Source organism: Fukomys damarensis, unplaced genomic scaffold, assembly GCF_012274545.1.
Source record: "Fukomys damarensis isolate Sample0158 unplaced genomic scaffold, DMR_v1.0_HiC HiC_scaffold_23, whole genome shotgun sequence".
In the NCBI taxonomy this organism is placed as follows: Eukaryota; Metazoa; Chordata; class Mammalia; order Rodentia; family Bathyergidae; genus Fukomys; species Fukomys damarensis.
In genome coordinates this window covers 29,643,773-29,650,001 of record NW_022900935.1, presented here as the reverse complement: position 1 = coordinate 29,650,001, position 6,229 = coordinate 29,643,773, and the positions used below count along the sequence as shown (strand labels likewise).

At 38.2% G+C, this 6,229-nt stretch overlaps 1 protein-coding gene across 1 annotated transcript in view; it reads right to left on the bottom strand.

The window, feature by feature from the left end:
* Nucleotides 1-6,077, bottom strand: part of Cdkn2c (cyclin dependent kinase inhibitor 2C) — a 12,670-nt gene extending 6,593 nt beyond the window's left edge. Inside the window, exons 1-2 of the mRNA XM_010610289.3 lie at nucleotides 5,911-6,077; nucleotides 5,589-5,725 (exon numbers count right to left, since the gene is read on the bottom strand). The gene's annotated coding sequence lies outside the window, so the exon portion shown is untranslated. The remainder of the gene's footprint in view (nucleotides 1-5,588; nucleotides 5,726-5,910) is intronic.
* Nucleotides 6,078-6,229: the final 152 nt, after the last annotated feature.

Below are 6,229 nucleotides of genomic sequence, written 5' to 3'. Positions count from 1 at the left end.
CAGGGGGGCTAGCTAAGTTGGAGCAGCTAGGCCTGCGGCGGCCAACTCTGCCTCCGGGCGCGCGCACGGTGAACTCAGCCTGGAGGTTCAGCTCCCGCCTCAGCCTCGCACCTGCCAGACGGTCGCCGAGGGCCGCGGTTTAGGCGAGAGTGCTTGGAAAAAGCCAAATACACTTGAGTTTTATGAAAACGTAGAACCCGTCATAAGAAATCCTAATGTACCCTGAAATCTTAAAAAAGTTCCGAGGACTAGAAAATGTGAAATATTTCTATTCTTGGAAAAATGGGAGAAAAGCAGTTTTTTAAACAAAGCATAAAAATCTTGGGAAATGTTTTCTCGAAGGTATGTGTTTGTTGCTGAAGTCCTTTCACACTTTAGAAGGGCTTGGTTTTGGAGGGTGGATGTGGGGAGGGTGAGCTAAGCATAAAGGACTAGCCTCTGTCCTCAATCATTGATTTCAAAATTTGGACACCAATTCTCTGAACTTTTAGCTATGTGGAATTAACTAACTGTTGCTTTCTATATTTTTATGCTCTTAAAAATATGAAGCATGGTTACAGTGGTCAAAATGAAACCAAGCCCCCCACCCAAAAAGAAAAGTGGTGTAATTAGAACCAGCTTCTGGCTCATATATCCTCAAGCAACATCTGTACCCAGCTTCTTGAAGAAAATTGGGATTATTAAAAAAACACCAGAAACATCTGGATTATCAACTAGCAGCAGACTGGCTGTTAGGTAGAGAGAGCAGAAGCTGAGGAGAATCTGGAGATGTTTTCTCTAACTGGATTGTTAAGGAAAAAAAAAAAAAGAAAGCTCTTTTCTGAGTAACTAAAGCTGAGTTCTGAAGCAAGTGGGAACTACAACACAGGAATTAACTCCTGTCTCTTTTTAAAAGCATATATTTAGACATTTCAAATGGAACATTTAGGATTTCATTTATACCAATAATGAATAATAATTTACTTTTGATTATTCTGGGAATATGTAATTTTTTTTAGTACAGCTGGAAAGTGTGATCACATAGTAGCACTTGTCTGATAAATGATAATGGGTATTAGTCAATGTATAAAAATTGCTTTTATAAGCTCTTAAGGTTTCTTGCTTATAGAAAATATTGTAGTGAGAAAAAATGAAATTGTATTTTTTAAATAAGGAATAGATATACATGTGGACACCTGTAATCAGGAGGATTGTTTTAAGTTCAAGACCAGCCTAGGGTACATAGTGAGTTCAAGGCCATCATGGATATGTATTAAGACCCTGTCTCAGCTCCCCCTAATAGATGTACATGTGTTATAATTTTCATGAAATAAACTACTTTTTGCTGAATAAAGTACAAATTATTGTAATTTAGTAATGTAGTACAGTTATAGAACTGATTTTTAGAAGTCTTAAGCACAGAAACAATTTTGATGTATTACTACTCTGCCTCATATGAACATGAAAAATACAAAACCCAAAAAATAAAAGTCTATCTAAGTTTTGTGTTTTTTCCATGATGACTACTTCAGTTGGTTTTGCTGAAATATTGAAATGTTTGGGGAATTTTTTTTTTAATTCTGCTTTTGCTGGTGGTCTAAAAGGGATGCTTACTCTGCCTATTGCATAAACCAGAACTGGCAGCGCAGAGGCCATAGTTTTGCTCAGAGTGTAAGTGAGCATTACAAAACACCACCAAAGACAGTATCATATTTGTTGTTTGCTCACTGGAGTAGATTTAAGAGTTGTCTGCCCTCAGTAAGGTTATATTCTAACATGGTGTGCAGGAAAGGTTCACAGTTAAATACAGTACTTTATTACATTGATAGTAGTGGTTTCTCTTTTAACCACTCAACTATTGAAAGAAAGCCTTTAAATTTGTCTTCGGCAGTTCGCAGTCATTTTAAAGGACTTGCAGAATATGTTAGTCAAATTATTTTGTGTTTTTCTCCCATTGACTCTATGTGCACAGTTTCTAAATGAGTAACTTTAGGAAATGTGTATGAGGTAATTACAATTTATAACCAGGTCCCAAACTTGATCTCTTGTATTTATAGATAAACAGGTGAGAAATGACGAGCTCCCTCAGTGGGCCTTTGCTTTATACTTGTGTTTTTGGCATTTTATTTCTGAGATTTAGCAGGATTTTTCATATGGCTGCTCACACCACTTACAGAAGTCATTTTGTAAAGTAAGAAAAATAAATGCCCACTAGTAACTCAAAAGCTTAAATATAATAGCAACAATTACTGTTTACATCTTAGTACATGGTTATAGAATGGTACATTATTTAATCTTTACAACTCTGTGTGGTAAATGTGATAATCATTTTTTTCAAATGAAGAAATTAAACTTGGTAAGGATTGAGATTTAAAGTCAGCAGGTAGTGGAAAAACTTAAATCTTAAAGCCTCAAATTTTATCCCCTTTTCATTGTTTAATAAGAGTCCATGATCAGCACTAGACTCTTAACCATTAAATCATTAGGTGAAATAATGATCACTTAAATTTGGATCTAGATCAGTAGTAGCATTAATGTTCTCATGAATTTTATTATAGTCAAGAAGTGTTGCTTTTTTAGAAATGATTATCTCAATCAAAGGATCAAAGTTAATACCCTCAGTAATAAATCATGTTGATAACATGTAGCCCTGATATGACAGAATGATGACACATCACCTTTGTAGTAGTTGTCCTCAAAAATCCATAAAGTCAGTATAATATTAGGCAAACCCAAGTTGAAGGACATTCTGTAGACTTCCTGACTTTTCAAAGCTGGCAATACTGAGACACCAGCCAGGTGTGGAGTGTAATACCAGCACTTGGGAGACTGATGCAGGAGGATCACCATGGGTTTGAGACCAGCCTGGGCTACATAGTGAGTTCAAGTCCAGCCTGAACTACACAGTGAGACCCTGCCTCAAAACAAATAAACAAAACTAAACAAAATAAAAAACATAGAAACAAAAATTAGACACTTCAGAGAGTTACTAAATGTAACATGGTGTTCCAGATTGGCCCTTGGAACAGGTGAAAAAAATATTAATGTAAGAATACAAATAAAGTCTTTAGAATTTAATAGTATTGTATTATAGCAATGTTAATTTGTTTGTAGATATATCATGGTTTTGTTTTTTGCTTTTGTTTTTCTTTTTTTGTACCAGGGATCTAACTCAGAACCTTGTGCTTGTGAGGCAGGCAGTGAACCACTGAACTAAATCCCTGGTCCCTATACTATGTTTTTTTAAGATGGTAACATTAGAGGAAGATGGATAAAATGTTTACAGTAATATTCTATACTATCTTTGGAACTGTTCTATAAATAAAAAATGATTTCATATAAAATTGAGTGACATATTACAGATAAGTCTCATTTATATTTGAAAAAAGACAACTGTATACCCAAGACTTGCATGTATGAACTATGGTGTATATAAGAGCACATGGGATGAAATGGTTTATAATATCTAGGAACTCAACCTTTGGGGAGAGATAAAACATGTAGATGAAACAATTAGAGAAAAAAATTACAGAATTTATCAGATCATTAAATTGTGGAGTAAAGATACTAAAAGCCATAACAGAGAAATTTCTGTTGGCCTAAGAATTATGAAAGAGGTGGCCCTAAGAAAAGTATTTAGGAACTGGCATAAAGAATAACAACAACTAATATGGTAGGAGAGTTTTAAGGGTTATGATAAGTTTTCACAACATTCAACATCACTCTGAACAAAAAAACAAACCAAAAAAAGCCAGGTGTGGTGGTACACGCCTATGATTCCAGCACTCGGGAGGCTGAGGCAGGAGGATCACTGTGAGTTCAAGACCAGCCTGGGCTACATAGTGAGTTCTAGGTCAGTCTCAACTACATAGTGAGATCCTGGCTCAAAAAACAAACAAACAAACAAAATCACTCTTTTTTTTTTTGTCCCATTTTGGAGACAAAGAAATGAAGGTTTTGTAAGGGTCAGTGTTAGAACTCAAACACAAGAATTCTGAGTTTGAAATATATGTTGGTTTTATAAAGGTATTACCTATTTTTCATGAATTTCATACTTGTTCTGTTATTTACTACCTGAAATTTTCCTGTAAGAAGCCGAAGTCAAAAGATTTAAGTGACTCACCCGAGTTTCTACAGGCTACCATTTGGGATATCAGTGCTAAAGGTCATATGCATGAATGTCTTAGGACATTCTTTCCCTCTTTCTACATCATGATGTTGGTTTAACTTCCAGATAGAGAGATGGGAGGGAGAAAGGGAACAGTGCAGAATTTGAATGGGTTCTGAGGTATCCACACATCTCATATAGAGAAAATTATTAACTTTTCAGGGCTGCATTAATCCTGGCCATATAACTAGAAACAATTATTCAGCTGCCTTGTACTGAACGGTGACTCATACCAATGGGGCAACTGAATTGCCTCACATTGTTGGTACTGTGTATCACCTCATGACTCATGTTTGTGCTGAATTTTGGAATTTCTTCCTTTGGATGGCAATTAAGACACTTTGATGCATGTAACTAATGGTTCTGTTGCCTTATCTAGTTAATTCTGTACTAAAACATTATCATATAAAGGCTACAGGTTATTTTCATTAAGGAAACAATAAAAATATATGTGTATATATATGTGTGTGTGTGTGTGTGTGTGTGTGTGTGTGTGTGTTGGAATGTAAGCAAGGGCCTCATAAATGCTTGGCAAGTGCTCTAATACTGAGCTACATCTCCAGTAAATCTAGATCTTAGAACAACATAGCCTGCTTCTTTGTATTTAGGGGAACTGAATATTTTATTCAGATTTTCTGACTTTTGATGGATACTCTCCCAGCTTAAAACTTTAGGCCTGGATCCTACATGGTGATTTCATTAGTTTCTCTTTCAGTTCTCCTGAATAAAGTCAGCAATCTCACTTCATACGAAAGAATGCAAATTCCTGATTACAGTACAGATTGATATTTTCTGAAATCAAGGTTGAATATATTTCACTCTTACTCTTTCTCTATCCTGGATGTTAATGACACAGGGTCACCTTATCGTTCATAATTTTTGGCTGTTTTAGGTATAGAGGCTGTCAATTTCTGACCCTAAGCTGAAACTTTCAGTAACTGAGAAGTGTACTAATATAGTATTATTCATGAAAGTATTTTAAGTAGATTGACTATATTCAAAACCGAACTCAAGTTTTCCCTAAATTTTATAAGATACAACGTTTCTTCACTTTTTATTTATTTTGGTAACGGGGATCGGACTCAGGACCTTGAGCTTGCGAGGCAGGAGCGCTGCCATTGAGCTAAATCCCCGGCCCACGCCACTATTTATTATTGATTTATTTTTAGTTACACAGGGGTTTGCATCCAGGGCCTTTCCACTTGGCTGTATTTCCAGTCCTACTCCTCATCATTATTTTTAATTTGAGATAGATTCTCAACGTAAATTCTCCAGGTGGAAACTGAGTTTGTGATCCTTCCTGCTTCAGTCTCCCAGATTACTGGGATTACAGGTGGGCGCCACCACCTCAGGCAAGCTGCTTCTTCTTGAGCGCTCAGCTACATCCCCAGCACTTCCTTTGCCACTTTTTTCTTTTTTAAATGTTGAGACAAGGTCTTACCGAATTGCCCAGGCTGGGCTCCAAATTGGTGTCCTCGTCTCCGCCTCTCGATTAGCTGGGTCACCCTCTTTTTGAGGTCCTTAGTCTCACCTTTCTTTCCAACGTGGATCGAGGGATTCTAGTACCTGTTACTGAGTCTGAGGAGGATTGAGACGAAAGGGCTTTAGGATTGGGTATAATAATACGTTAGCGAGTTTTGATGGTGAGACTGTGTACGGTGAAACTCAGAGAAAACGCACATTTACGAAATGCTGTTTTGTGAGACGTGGCGTGAGTGTGTTGAGCTGGTTTAAAAGATGGGAAGTGTTTATGTGTGACTAACCACGAGAGGCGCAAAAATTGATCCTGGCCCCCGCCGGAGGGAGGCGGCACCCCGCAGCCTGCTTCCACACGAACCGGAAAAACCTGTTGCGAGACCTCAAGCTCCCGCGGTTACAGGTCGACGTCCCTGCCGCTCGCGCAGGCATCAGCCAGCCGTAGTCTCGCGCCCATCGCTTGACAGGAGAGCCGTCACGTGGCAGCCGGAAAGCGCCGCTTTGCGACCTCGATGACAGGCAAAATGCGCGACAGCCCTGGCGCTGGCCAACCAGGGGCGGAGGCGGCAGCTAGGGAGGAAGCGGAGGAGGCGGAGGCGGTCTCGG